The following is a 15863-nucleotide window of genomic DNA, read 5'->3' as shown; positions in this document are numbered from 1 at the left end:
TTCTTTTAGATTAGTTTAGTCTTATATTTAGAGATAATAGATCATCAGGCTAAATGTAACTGAATTAAATTTATAAAAGCCCAGAAATGTACTTCATCCAGAATCTAAAGTGAGGTTGTTAGGAGAAGAGCTCTGAAATTTACTAGTACTAATTGCTTAAAAATATCTATTATTATTGTTACCACTCATTAGGTGAAGTTTCTCCTTTCCATGCTTGTCACCTAACATTTTTCTCCCCCCCCTCCCAGAAAAACAACCACCACCAAAAAAAAAAAAAAAAAATCCTTTTTGTGAAGTTGTGCCTGTTGGCTTTGGCTGCAAAATGACAATGGATAATGACATAAGACTGGTGTACTCCTTAGGGTTTTGTATGTTTGTTTCAGGTAAGGAATAAACACACATTCTTTATTTTTTTCTCTAAGAATATATGTTTGATGTAGTCAATAAAACCTTAAAAGTTGCTAGTTATTTTTTAAGTATGTCCAGCTGAAATTATTAATTTGATGTCCCATAATAAATACTAATGATAAATTTGATGTACCATCTATGTACTTTTTAAATGTATTTATTTATATACATTTCTTTATTTATATGAATTTCTTTATTTATGCATTTATATGCTCTAACCATCCATAGAACTGAATAAATGTCTTATTTGGAGGATTTCTAGCATGTAGGAAGTGTTTACAATTGAGACCCTGTAATATATTGACTTTGCTCATGGCTTTAAATCAAGTTATTTATGCTCTTACATAGGAAGTCTCCATGTCTAGTGCTTTTAAGTATTGACTAAATCAGTCTAGTCTTCATTCCTGGAAAATCTTCCCTTAATTCATGTATTCCCAAGCATTAACATTAGGGGAAAAAATAAGCTCAGTTTAACTTAATCCAAGACTTCTATTTTATAATTGAGAAAACTGAGAGGTGGGGAAGATAAGTGACTTCCTTATAGTTTTCATTAGTCAGTCATTCATCCTACACCTCATAAATAAGGATTTAAGGTAATTTACAGATGTAAGACAAGAGAATTGAAAATAAACAAAATAGGATCTAAACATTGGCTGAATTTGTTCACAGATATGGTTCTGGATATCCAAAGTGGCAAAAGCAGAATACAATCTTCACAAAATGCAGGATGCCTCTGAGCGACCATCAGATTAATTTGTTTAGATGAAGTATAGAGTTCCAACAGAGGACTAAGAACAATGCTTCAATCCACTACATTCTTACTTAGAAAGCAAGCAACTGACACACAGCGAGGTTTCTGTCCACCACACCCCCGAAATTAATTTTTAATTGTATGTGAGAAAGATTACTTAAAATGAAACACTCCTCCCCTTTCTTATAATTTCTCTTTCTTTAGAAATGATTGCTCTGTTACTCATTTGTCCTTCATGACATTCTTGCCTGTCTGGTTAGTACACACCAGAGTCTCAGCCCTAAGAGGGCAGAAACAACTTTACATACACTTATCTTCCATGGTCCTGGCAGGGTTTCCCACAAAAAGTAATTGTCAAAATGCTAAACACGGAGAAGGAGAAGAACGAAGAGAGAGAATAGAAAATAATATTGTGTGTTCATCATCGGTTTATGGAGCATTAAACTAAAAGATGATGGCTGTGCATTTGTGTTTAATCTAGATTTCATGCCATTAAAGGTATGTGAATATAATAAAGGCTTGTTTGAAATGTCAAAATACAAGGAGAAAACATTTTTAAGGATAACTTCTAGGGAAATTAATCTTTGTTTTGTTTTGAAACAAAACATTTCAATATTTTGTGAGTGCTTGCTTACTCAATGCCAGGTACTATTCTGAGTGCTTTGCATGTACAGACTCTTCCAATGGCTAGATACTTAGAAGGATTATCCAATGCCCCCATTTGATCTGCTCCAAAACTGCCCAGTTTAACAAAGTCCCCTCTTTATCATCTTAAACCTTTCCATCTGATGCTTCAAACCATTCTCCGCATTTTTAATTTCCTAACTACTTCCTGAATCATTCTGACGTAACATTGCCCATTTTTAAATTATTTTAAAAAATTAATTCCAGTAGAGTTAACATAAAGTCTTACATTAGTTTCAGGTGTACAATATACTGGTTCTACACTTCTATACATCACTCAATGCTCATTATGATATATATACTCTTTAAAACCCATCATCTATTTCACCCATCCCCCTACCGTCTCCCCTTTCATAAGTATCAGTTCTCTATATTTAAGCGTGTTTCTTGGCTTCTCTCCCTGCCCCTCCCTCACTCTCTCTCATTTGTTTCCCTTTGCTCATTTGTTTTGTCTCTTAAACTCCACATGAGTGAAATTATATGGTATTTGTCTTTCTCTGACTTATTTTGCTTAGTATTATACTTTCTAGTTCCATCAATGTTGTTGAATGGCAAGACTTTATATAAATATATTTCACATATATGTACCACATCTTCTTTAACTATTTATCTATCAATAGACAATTGGGCTGCTTCCATAATTTTGTTATTGAAAATAATACTGCAGTGCATGCACCCTTCTGAATTAGTGTTTTTATATTTTGGGGGTAAACACCCACTACTATGATTTCTGGATTATAGGGTAGTTCTGTTTTTAACTTTTTGAGGAACCTCCATACTATTTTCCACAGTGGCTATACCAGTTTGCATTCCCACCAACAGTGCATGAGGATTCGTTTTTCTTCACATCCTCTTCAACAGTTGTTTATGTTTTTGGTTTTAGCTATTCTGACAAGTGTGAGGTGGTATCTCATTAGTTTCGATTTGCATTTCATCAGTGATCATCATCAGTGATTTTCAGCATGTTTTCAAGTGTCTGTTGGTCATCTGTATGTCCTTTTTGGAGAAATATCTATTCATGTCTTCTGTCCATTTTTTAATTGGATTATTTGGTTGTGGGGTGTTGAACTGTATCAGTTTTTTATATGTTTTGGATACTAACACTTTATTGGATATGTCATTTGCAAATATCTTCTCCCATTCAGTAGGTTGTCTTTTAGTTTTGTTGACTGTTTCCTTTCCTGTGGAGAAGCTTTTTATTTTGATGTAGTCCCAATAGCTTTTTTGCCTCAGGAGATCTATCTAGAAAAATGTTGCTATGGCCAGTGTCAAAGAAATTATTGCCTGCACTCTGTTCTGGCATTTTTATGGCTTTAGGTCTCATACTTAGGTTTTTAATCCAGTTTGAGTTTATTTTTGTGTGTGGTGTAAGAAAGTGGTCCAGTTTCATTCTTTTGCATGTGGCTGTCCAGTTTTTCTCAACACCATTTGTTGAAGAGACTTTTTCCCATTGTATATTCTTTCTTACTTTGTCAAAGATTAACTGACCATATAACTGTGGGTTTATTTCTGGGTTTTCTATTCTGTTCCGTTGATCTATGTGTCTATTTTTATGCCAGTGTCATACTGTTTTGATTACTACTGCTTTATAATATAACTTGAAGTCTGGAATTGTGATACTGTCAAGTTTTTTTCTTTTTTAAGATTTGTTTGGGCTATTCAGAGTATTTTGTGGTTTCATACAAATTTAGAATTCTTTGTTTGAGCTTTGTGAAAAATGTTGTTGGTATTTTGATAGGGAGACACTGCCTGTTTTTGTGCACTTTTGAGTGAATTCTGATGAGAAAAATTGGCAACTATATTGAGGATTATGGAGTCACATTTGTAGTAATGGTATGATACCCAGAACTCTCTCTATAAATGGCAATTAAGATGATGTCCCATTGAAGTGAACGCCAATATTTCTGTTCTCTTGGAGCTTAGAAAGAAATTAAAAGTTCATAACAGAAAATGTGTTGCAATGGGAATTTGCTATTGCATAGTTTGACCCACACTATTATTGTCATTGACACATACTCAGTATAACACAATGACCTAGCCTAGGCCATGTAAATAATAGCCCAGCTTCCTAAGGCAAATAAATACCTCTTCAAAAATCATGGAGGTATAAATGTTTCCTACCTACCAAGAAGTATCTTATAAACACACAGTTATCTATCTTGGAAATAAATTTTTTTAATGTTTAAGATTCATGATACTGTATAGCAATTATCTATGCAAGAAATGAAATATTGCAATTAAAGTTTTCTAGGCTTACACATCTATATACATATATAGTATATGTATATTTCATATTGTATCAATTATCTATTGTCACAATAATGCTATATGACAAGTCACACTCAAACTCATTAAAACATGTCTGCAGGCTGATAGTAGGCTGATCTACACCACGCTTGGCTGGGTAGTTGTCCTGGTCTCCACTGGGTTATGTAGTATATTTCTATACCAGGTGACTCATTGGCCTCCTGGGAATTGTAGGCTGGTCTGGCATGTTCTGCCCATGAAGATGGCAGAGGGGAAAGAGTAAAAGTATTTTTCAAGACCTGCTTATGTCATAACTGCCAGCAAACCCGCTGACAATGGCATATCTCAAGAGTGGAGAATTACATGACATCCCACAATAGGAGGATACTGCATATGTGGTGAACAGCTTGAATATACAAAGAGGTAGAAAATTGGGACTAACAATGCAATTTATTAAAAATAAATTTTAAATTATAAATATTATAAATAAATATATATATGTTTATATATACAGGTGTGATCTCATTTCCTTCCAAATACCTATATGTTATCTAAGATGATTTGAAAGCCCACTCTTTTTTCTCTGTAATAGATGTGATAGCTTCCCAGGGTGATAATAACATTAATAATAGCCATTCTGTATTAGATGTTTATCATGTACTAGACACCTGGCAAAGAATTTTTCATTCATCCCTTAATTTAATTTTTATAACTTGAAAATGTTAGTTCTCGTGACAGTGAAATATAAGTGATAACTAGATAATCTTAATATAAAGATCAGAAACAGAGGCTCAACCAGATAATCTATCCAATGTGTGGAGAAGTCTAGATTCAAATTCAGTTCTATATGATTCCAAAGCATGTGCTGGCATTTCTACATTCATTACCTGTTATTATACTTAAAGCCCTATACTTAAAGCCTCAGCCACCTTTCCAACACCATTCATCACTCTTTCCCTCTGGCCCAGTAATTTCATATTACATTGGCTCCTTTGTCCAAAAGATAATTTCAAATCCTATCTCTTTAATTCTGGTCTATCATAGCTGTGATCTCTACCTATTTTTAAAGGCATCTCATCATATTATCATTTGAGTTTAATGAATTCTGCCAGCTGACAGAATTGAAGAATTTGAGGGGAAAAAAAGACCAATCTCTTCCTAGCACTTACATCGTAATCTGCAATTTTTTAAATAAATGGATTAACAGACATAAATTCCCTTCTTCAGAATTTGGGATGAACACCAAATAGTTCACACAGAAAATACCTGTATTCATAATGTAATCTCATTATTCACACAAGATCCGTTCAGAATGGGAAGACAACTGCCAGAAAATTCCTTTGCAGAAGAAATTTCTTGCATATAAAAGGTGGTTTATAATCAAGGAAATGAGACAAAGGGGAAAAACCAGAAGCAAAAATAAGGGTGAATAAAAAGAAGGGTAGTGTCTCAAGGGGACGATGAAGGTGAAGAAAGAAAAGGATGAAAACTATAGACGAAAGAAGAGGAAGAGAAGGATGGGGGGAAAATCCCTACCAAGTAGGGAATAGGAAAACATATAACAGTCCCAGCAATATGGAATTAGAAGGTTGAAAATCAGTCATTTAGAGCTGGTCCAGAGAGGGCAGAAATGAGCAAACTTAGTATTTCAGTGTTTGGGTAGATTTTCTAATTAATGCCACAAATTTTATACATGTTATTGAAATCTTGATTGCAGTAAAGATTTGCCCAAATCCAACTTCTGGCTAAGCATAAATAGCTTTTGTTTAATATGTTTCATTCTTTAGGCATATTTTATTTTTATTCAACTGAAAGAAAAAAGAATACCGCTTAACAATAATTTCTCTATTAAATAACATATGGTAGTTCCTCTTTTCCAGGATTCTTTGCCAATGTCAGGAAGGATTCATGGGTTTTGAAAGATCATCAAACACTCTAGCACTGAAGCTAATCTGAAGTGTCCAGAGGCAGGATGTGTCCAAGGAGTCCATGCGAGGCCTTATGTGAAATTTAATGTATCCTGAGGATGGAGTGTCTTCTCTGGTCTCTGGTTGGAATTCCACACTCTCCAAGAGCAATAGTCTCCTTCCTTCCTTGGCTGTTTCAATCTTCATATACTTGTGGGCAAGAACATTTCCCTTGGAATCTTCCAGGGTTTTCATAGTCTTCCTGAATGTGATCTAAGGCGATCACTGGGAGTTAAGATGCCCAGAAGGCCAAAAGGATTTGATTTATTTAATCAGTGTACCTAGGCCCAAAGGCACTCTTCTGGCTCTTGTTGAAACTTTAGTGGGGTCATCTACTTCCCTACTGTAATAAGGCGCCAATACAAAGATGGTATTCCAGGTGCGGCCTCACCAGGATCCCCAAAAGCAAAAATGTTCCTTTTGTAGTATGTGAAATGGAGATTTTCCTCCTGCTGCTGAAAGCAAACCAAACTCCTTTCCACTCAAATATCATGTTGCATACTCCTATGAAATTTGCCCTCTGTCATGTCCCTCTAGATCTTTTCTTGGCCTTACTAATTTCCAGGTTCTGAACTCCCATGGAATATCTGTGTTTCTCATTAATTTTCACAGATGTATTTCCCTTTTCTCTAAGCGGAATCTTGGCATTATGAGGTCAGTCTAGATTTCTAACCTACAGTACTTATGTACATTTATGTGGTCTTGGAGGACATTCTCCTTTGCCTCATTTCATCACTCTCAAGTAATGAACTTGGTCAAATGAGGCAGAGTGAAGCTGCTCTCAGTCAGCAGCATATGTAGGTACCATACTCACTGGCTTGGCTTCCTACCATTGATGACATACTGAGTCATTTGTAGATGAACCAGCCTTTCCTCTGAAAGGTTACATCAGTGGTAATCCCTTGAAGCACTCATGCTGATCAGCTCTGGTTTTGAATTCTGGCACACCAGAAACAACATATTTATTGAACATACTCAGCTTAGTGATTTCATTCAGGTGCCATAGGGTACAATATTCTGCCAACCAGAGTTGAAAAGCAGACATTACATTCCTTTCACAGCTTCAGCTTGTAAGAGACAAATTTTTCCGCCCCTCATAAACCCACAAGACATCCCACTCTGTGTGTCTATTATAACCTCTCTTAGGACAAATTGGCTAAATGGAATTTTCTAAATAATTCCACAAGTTGTTTAAGGATTGCATGCAAAATGGGTTTCATGGGCAAACAAGATGGGGAAAATTTCTTACTATGTCTCCTTCTTTGAAAATGTACACATACATATTAAGGTTTCTAAGAAGATAGGAAATATAGAAAACTGCTTTAGTTTCTTTAAAGTTTTCTAAACTTCTTTGACAATGACTTATTTTAGTTTAATACCTATCACCAACACACAGGACATAGATTACAAATAAATGAGTCACTAGGCACTGGACAGCAACATGTGGAAGAATGAAATTAGACCACTTTCCTATACCATACACAAAAATAAACTCAAACTGGATGAAAAACCTAAATTTGAGACAGGAAACCATCAAAACCCTAGAGGAGAAAACAGGCAACAACCTCTTTGACCTGAGCCACAGCAACTTCTTGCTCAACACTTCTCCAAAGGCAAGGGAATTAAAAGCAAAAATGAACTACTGGAACCTCATCAAGATAAAAAACAAAAACAAAAACAAAAACAAACTTCTACACTGCAAAAGAAATAACCAAAAAAACTAAAAGGCAACCAACAGAATGGGAAAAGATATTTGCAAATGACATATTGGATAAAGGGTTAGTATCTAAAATCTATAAAGAATTTACCAAACTCAACACCCAGAAAACAAATAATCCAGTGAAGAAACGGGCATAAGACATGAATGACACTTTCCCAAAGACATCCAGAGGGCCAAAAGACACATGAAAAGATACTCAGTGTCACTCATCATCAGGGAAATGCAAATCAAAATCACACTGAGATACCACCTCACACCAGAGTGGCTAAGATGAACAACTCAAGAAACAGATGCTGGTGAGGCTGTGGAGAAACAGGAACCCTCTGGCACTGTTGGTGGGAATGCAAACTGGTGCAGCTACTCTGGAAAACAGTGTGGAGGTTCCTCAAAAAATTAAAAATAGAACTACCTTACGATCCAGCAATAGCACTACCAGGAATTTATCCAAAGGATACAGGAGTATTGATTCATAGGGGCACATGTACCCCCAATGTTTATGGCAGTGTTTTCAACAATAGCCAAACTATGGAAAGGGCCTAAATGTCCACCAACTGATGAACGGCTAGAGAAGATGTGGTTTATATATAAAATGGAGGGGCGCCTGGGTGGCTTAGTTGGTTAAGCGTCTGACTTCAGCTCAGGTCATGATCTCACAGTTTGTGGGTTTGAGCCCCATGTCAGGCTCTGGGCTGACAGCTAGCTCAGAGCCTGGAGGCTGTCTTTGGATTCTGTGACTTCCTCTCTCTCTGACCCTCCCCTGCTCATGCTGTCTCTCTCTCTCTCTCTCTCTCTCTCTCTCTCTCTAAATAAATAAATAAATAAAACATAAATAAATTTAAAAAAATAAAAAAATAAAAAATAAAATGGAATACTACTTGACAATGAGAAAGAATGAAATCATGCCATTTGCAGCAACATGGATGGAACTGGAAGGTATTATGCTAAGTGAAATAAGTCAGAAAAACACAGATATCGTATATTTTCACTCATATGTGGAACTTGAGAAACTTAACAGAAAGCCATGGGGGAAAGGGGAAAATAGTTACAAATAGAGAGGGAGGGAGGCAAACCACAAGAAACTTAAATACAGAGAACAAACTGAGGGTTGATGGGGGGTAAGGTAGGGGAGAGAGGAAAATGGGTGATGGGCATTGAGGAGGGCACCTGTTGGCATGAGTACTGGGTGTTGTATGTAAGTGATGAACCACAGAAATCTACTCCCAAAACCATGAGCACATTGTACACACTGTATGTTAGTCAATTTGACAATAAATTATATTAAAAAAAAGAGTCTCTAGGCTTTCCTGTCTGCCCGGTCACCAATGAGGATTATGCACTTTCCCACTGTGTTTCTTCCATTTCTCTACTTTCTGAAGTTACCCAGTGTACTCTTTGGAATTCTTTAATGTAGGACCAAAAACAAATGTACAAAAATAGAAGGGTAAGAAGCTCAAAGGATAGAGTGTTCTAGAAGATTATATTTTCCAAAGATGGTTACTTTTATTCCATCCACACGCTCTTCTTACACTGTGATTTCCAATGAGTGATGGGATCTATGCTTCCTTCCCCTGAATTTGGACAGATTCTATTACTGCTATGACTGATAGCAGAAGTGATGTGATAGGTTTTCTGAAGTTAGGTCATCAAATCAATATAGCTTTTATTTGGCTTGCTCTCTCAGAATACCTAGCAGCCAGGTAGGTCCAGGACACATAGAAAGGCTACATGCAGGTTTTCTGGCCAACAGCATTAGATAGGATCTCAGCTAAGAGCTAATGCCAACTACTAGACATGTAATGAAAAAGGCTTTGGATGGTTTCAGGTTCCCTCTTTTAAGCTTCCCTAGTTTACAGCAAGAGGAGCAAAGTGGAGCTCCCAGGGAGCCCTGCCCCAGTGATAGAATTATGACCAAAATGTGTTGCATTGCTTTAAGCAACTGCTTTTTAGGGTAAGTTCTTAGGCAGTCTTAGTGACTAGAAGAAGCTGAGAGAGCCCTGGAGTAGAGGAAATGGGCCAACATGATTGAACTTAGTTTTAGAAATACGTTATGATGATGACAATGGTCAGTAACAAATAACTGCTAACAGGAGAGCTCTTTTTTTTTCTTCAAGTTTATTTGAGAGAGAGTGTGTGTGTGTACATGCATGCATTTGAGTTCATGTGAGTAGGGGAGGGGCAGAGACAGATGGGCAGAGAATCCCAAGCAGGCTCTGCACTGAGAGCATAGCCCCAATGTGGGGCTCAAACTCAGAAATGGACAGATCACGGCCTGAGCCAAAATCAACAGTCCAATGCTTAACTGATTGAGATACCCAGGTGCCCCAATAGAGTTTTTTTCTAGAGCTCGGGGTGCCAACACATATGATCTGCAAGGCTGAGTTCCCTTTCTATTATCAAGAAAAATCATTCAAACACTTATTGTGTCTCTTCTTGGGACACTTCATTCAGTAGTTTCCCTAATTCTAGAAACAACCTTGGCTGAACCTCCAAGTTCTCACATGGCTGTCGCCCTGTTCTCTTCAGAATTAGATGAACTATCATCTCTCAAGAGAAGCCCTCTCTCTCTCCTATCCAAGGATTTTCAGTCTATACTCTTCATAGCATTCACCATTATATGAATTATTTCATTGATTTGATGAATTGTTTACTGGTGGTCTCTTCCTACCAGAATAGAATTGTCTTTTTTGCTTTATTCTCCACTGGATTTTCAATAGCTAGAGTAGGTATTTGTTAAATTAATGGATAACAATGAAGGATAATTAGACACCCTCTGTCCTGCAAGTCAGGAAACTAGCTTCGGGGGCTGCCAGGTAGCATGTTGGTACAGAAGCAAGGCCTGTGTGCTCCACACCTTTTCCATAGTGTAGGCAGTACACAGATGACCTTCAAAGCCCCCCTGCACCACTGCTTGTGGTTCAAGTTCTTGAGAATTTCATATGGCCTGAAGTTCAACTTTAACAAATCCTTATACTCTCTTAAGCTACGTTTTTACCACAGAAATTGCCTTTAATCACTGTAAGATCTAGGTTATAGTTTCATCTGATAAAGCTATTTGTTTTTGGAACACTTAGTCTTTGCAGACACACCTTTGTTCTCAGTCTAGTCTATTTGTTCCAGACATGGTCCAAACAGACAAACTGGGGTAAATATGACTAGACTCTATTCAGAGTACTTTGTAACTTCTCTTCTCTCCCAGGAAAAGGCTTAAAAGTACAACTGTAATGTAATTTATTGTCCAAAACATTTTACTTTTGAGTAAAATGGAGTTCTGTTAAAAATTACATCCAGGAATATAGACCCAAATCAAGATTGTCCCAGGTAAAGCTGAATGTTTGTGATTCTTTATTTTCTAAAGCCCAGATAGTTTTAAGGAAACAGAGACATATACCTGTTAATTAAATTTTCAGGATTGATAAAATAAAGACCCACCAGTATTTTGGCTTCTAACATGTATTTTGTGAGCAACATTTTTAGTGTCCTTATTTTACCTCTTTTCTGTATTTTCACAATGCCTTTTTGATGCAAGTTATAATAGTCAGGGACTGGCCAAGAAATAGAATTTCTCTGGAAAGTGTTTAACTGAAGAGAAATTAATAGGAGACTGTGTACAGATATGTGGGTAAGGTTTTTTAAACTTTATATATGTATATATATGTGTGTGTATGTATGTATACATACATATATATATATACACACAAGCCACATATGTGTGTATATATTGCTTTGTATATATTTACTTTATTATATAAACATACATATGCTTATATATGCTCTTTTATTTAATTAATATATTTTTAACTAATATACTTCACTTTTTTAGAGCAATTCTGGGTTTAGAGAAAAACTGAGCTGAAAATATAGAGTTCTCATATACCTCCTATGCCCTATATACTTTATGTATTAACATCTTGCATTAGTGTGGTCAATTTGTTACAACTGATGAATCAATACTGATATACCATTATTAGCTAAAATCCAAAGTTAAAATTAGGGCTCACGCTTTGTGTTGTACATTCTATGGGTTTTGACAAGTACATAAAGATATGTTTCTACCACTAAAGTATTATAAAGAATAGTTCATTGCTCTAAAAATCACCTGTGCTCCACCTATTATCCCTTCCTCTCTTCCCCTTACCCCTAGCACCCACTGATCTTTTGCTTATATGTATAGCTTTATCTTTTCCAAAATGTCACATATTAGAACCATGGAGTTTGTAGCCTTTTCAGATTGGCTTCTTTCACTTAGCTAATATGTATTCAAGTTTCCTCTATATCTTTCCATGACTTGATAGCTCATTTTTTTAAAAAAATAACTGAATAGTATTCCATTTCTCAGTGTACCAGTGTGTTTATCCATTCACGTATAAAGGACATCTTGGTTGCCTCCAATTTGGGGCAATTATGAATAAAGCTGCTATAAACCTCCATGTGCAGGTTTTTGTGTGGATCTGAGTTTTCAACTCATTTGAATAAATACCTTGGAATACAATTACTGAATCATACAGTAATATTATGCTTAACTTTGTAAGAAACTGCTTATCTTCTAAAATGACTATATCATTTTGTATTCCCATCAGCAATCAATGAGTGTTCCTGTTGCTCTTTGAGATGTGGATAGTTTTAATGGAAGCAACAAAAGATGTTGAGACTCTGAGAGTAGGAATAGCTGGAAGCTGTAACCACTCCTAGACCTGAAAGGTAAAAAGGGAAAGCAGGGTTAGCAGGGCCCAGAGAGAACTGAAACCAGAAAAGAGCCATTATCAAGGAGTCCTGGAGCAAGGGCCAAGGAAAGAAGTGGAAAGGCCAGGTAGAGACAGGGGAATAAGTATCCTGATCTCTTTCCTCTCCTATCAGCTGTTTTCCTGCCAGTGCCTCTATTAGCTGAGTCAGGTAGGAGCTAGAGAACAAAAGAATCCCCATGAGTTGGTCAGTAAAGGTCAGTCCCTAGGGATATAGAGCAGGGCAGAGAAGGATGGCTGACAGATCTGTAAGGGAGTGGAATACACACAAGCATGGCAAAATTACAGTCAACATAGTTTAGTAAGCAATAATGTCATAAGCAGTGTTTTGGGGAAGTTTTTAAGCAGTGCATTACAATTTTTCTGTAGAGTATGTTACTGAGTCATTTCTAAAATGTTTTGAAACATACAATCTGGAGCTGAAGTACTGGTGGAGAAGTAGGGTATCGCTCTAGGACCTCCTGTCCTGCCTGCTCACCCTGAAGCCATTCCAGACAGGTGGGTCTCCACACCAGTTCAGATCTTTAGGGATAAACAGTCGTCTCCTTATCTCTCAGTTATAGTGCTTAATAATACTGCCTTTGCATGATTATTTCCAGGTGAGATTCCAACAGCACTGTTAGCTATTTCTCCTTACCTTCTCTTGTCTTGAAACTGCCTTTTGCTCAATAAAGAACTTTCATATAAATGTGGGATGAACAGTCACATGAATGTCTTTTAACCTTTGATATGCAGAATCCTCCAGAGCACAGGCATGGGAGGAAGGGGAGTGCAGGGGTACTTCTTCCCTAGTTTAGACTTTCTCAACCTCAGCACTATTAATCCTTTGGTGTCGAGAATTGTCCTGTGCATCGAAGGATATTTAACAGCATCCCTGGCCTCTACCCACTAGATACTAGCAGCATCTTCCCTAGGTGTGACAATCAGAAATATCTTGGGAAATTTCCAAGTGTTCCCCACTGGGCAAAACTCCCTCCAGCTGAAAACTACTATCTTAGTCTAAGGGAGACACTTGTTTCTGCCTGCCCTGCTGCCATGGTAAATTAAAGTAACCTCCATTATGTGACACAGACATGGTTCTACTCTTTGTAACCAAAAGGTATAACAAATTGGATCCCAACTTGTTATTACAAAATGCCACCTTCCAGACTATTCTCTTGCACAGAAGAAATCTTTTCTGACCCAAACCATCTTCCTTACTTAACTCCCCTTTTACTCATACTCAACACAATTCCTGGTCTGATCCTAGCCTTTCTTAGCAGATCTCAGTATCCCTTGTGGCCACAACCATCAATGATAACTAACAACTGTTGTAGAATTTCCAATGGCAGTTGGAGAATGTGGAAGTACTTATTTGTGCCTTCATCCAATCACAAGCCATCAAATACTGATCACTCATAACTTACCATATTTACCTGATGGTCCTTTTCTAGTCAGTGTTCTTGTTTATATTTAGAATATAGCAGCTTTTCTGATTTCAGCCCTTATCTTCCTTCTAGTGTTCAAGAGGGAAGAAATCGTCAAATTACCCAACCTCTTTTTACACTGGAGGCAGTTTTATTTATTTGTTTAATATTCTGCCTTGTTCCATAAAAGGTTTTGAGGAGAATGAAGACATGAATGGCATGGGTCAGCGAGAGAGCAACTGGAAACGACATTCCCCAAATCAAACACTATTTTCTGAAACAATGTCAAGCCCTTACAAGGATGGGAAAATAACGAAGTCACATACCGTGAAAGTCAAGGATTCTCTCTAAGGGAATAAGTGTCCTCGAGCTACTGTCCTCCCAGTACATTTGTGAGCTTAACAGTTTGGAATGTCAACAAGAAGGGTGATTTGGGGCAGAGGCCTGCAGGAGGCTTTGTAGCTCACTCATTGATCAATGCAAGGAGAGGAGTCAAAACTGGAAGCTGTTTGGAAAGAGTAAGCAGACTAACTCACTTTGAATCAACATGCATGAAAGATTTATCTTCCCCAGACATGGACAAATTACAACCAAGAGTCCTGAGCAAGCAAATCTCCTACATACTCTGCAGAAGCTGGGGCTAAAAATCTGTTCAATGAATGTTGAGACTCTACATTGTTTGTCTTTCAACATCTCCCACTAACCAACCCTTCCAAATGTTCAGTTCAGCCAGGGAGATGCAATTGGTCACTTTATTTACAATAGTCTTCAAGACCAAATCTAGGCTTGAATTTTTCTATGCTGACTCATAGTTATTAGAAAGAAAGAAAGAAAGAAAGAAAGAAAGAAAGAAAGAAAGAAGAAAGAGGAAGGAAGGAAGGAAGGAAGGAAGGAAGGAAGGAAGGAAGGAAGGAAGGAAGAGAAAGAAAGGAGTGAAGAAACAGGATATAATGGGTCCAGTTGGGGTTATTTAGTTTTCCATGCCCTGGAGAATTTTGGAAGCCAGCTTTTGGGTGGAAGTTCAATCCTTAGGGAAGGTTTCGACTCATTATACCATAGTAGACATCAGAAACCCTTGCCACAAGGATGCCCAGGATACTCTCAGCTATTAACTTGCTTCAGGAAGATCTAAAAGTATAGTTTTATAAAATCACAGGCACCTACTTTGCATACTCTCACAGTCACTTCAACTGGGACAGAGAGGTCTAGGAGCAACCTATGTTTCAGTGACCCTAGCACCTCAACTAGAAATAGGCTTAGAAATACAGGCACAATCCTGACAGACCAAAGATGTAGAGAATGAGCATGTGGGCTTGGCTAGTCTAAAGCAGCACTGTGTAATAGAAATACAATGCAAGCCATATATGAAATTTCAAATTTTCTAGGAACCACATTTTTAAAAAGTGAAAAGAAATGGGGAAAGTTAATTTTCACATTTTACTTAACCCAATATAACTAAAATATTATCACATTTCAACATATAATCAAAATATAAATACTTAATAGTTTACATTCTTTTATTCATACCTAGTCTTGGGAATATGATGCATGTTTTGTGCCACATGTTGCTTACAACATATGTGACTATTGGCAAATTGGTCTAAAGAAACCACATACAAGTTCTAGTCTCTCAATATGCTAGGATATCAGGATATGCCATGATGTATCAATGGAGTAACTCCAGCAGCATAACCTGGAAACGATGTACAGTTGCACATAGTAATAGGTGAACTGGATCCCGCCTCTGTAGTTGGCATGCGACTCTGGGCAAGTCACTGCATTCCTCTTTCCTTATCTGTCACCTGAGGCAGCTGTGGTAGTTGATCTCCCAAGTACATGGGAAGTCTCAGATTTCCAAGGTCTTTCGGGATTATGAAAGACACTGGTGATGATTTTAAAGATATGTTCACTATTTTTTTGATCCTTGTCCCCACAGAGGTG

This window comes from Crocuta crocuta, unplaced genomic scaffold (assembly GCF_008692635.1).
Source record: "Crocuta crocuta isolate KB4526 unplaced genomic scaffold, BGI_CrCroc_1.0 scaffold407, whole genome shotgun sequence".
In the NCBI taxonomy this organism is placed as follows: Eukaryota; Metazoa; Chordata; class Mammalia; order Carnivora; family Hyaenidae; genus Crocuta; species Crocuta crocuta.
This window is presented reverse-complemented; position numbering follows the sequence as displayed.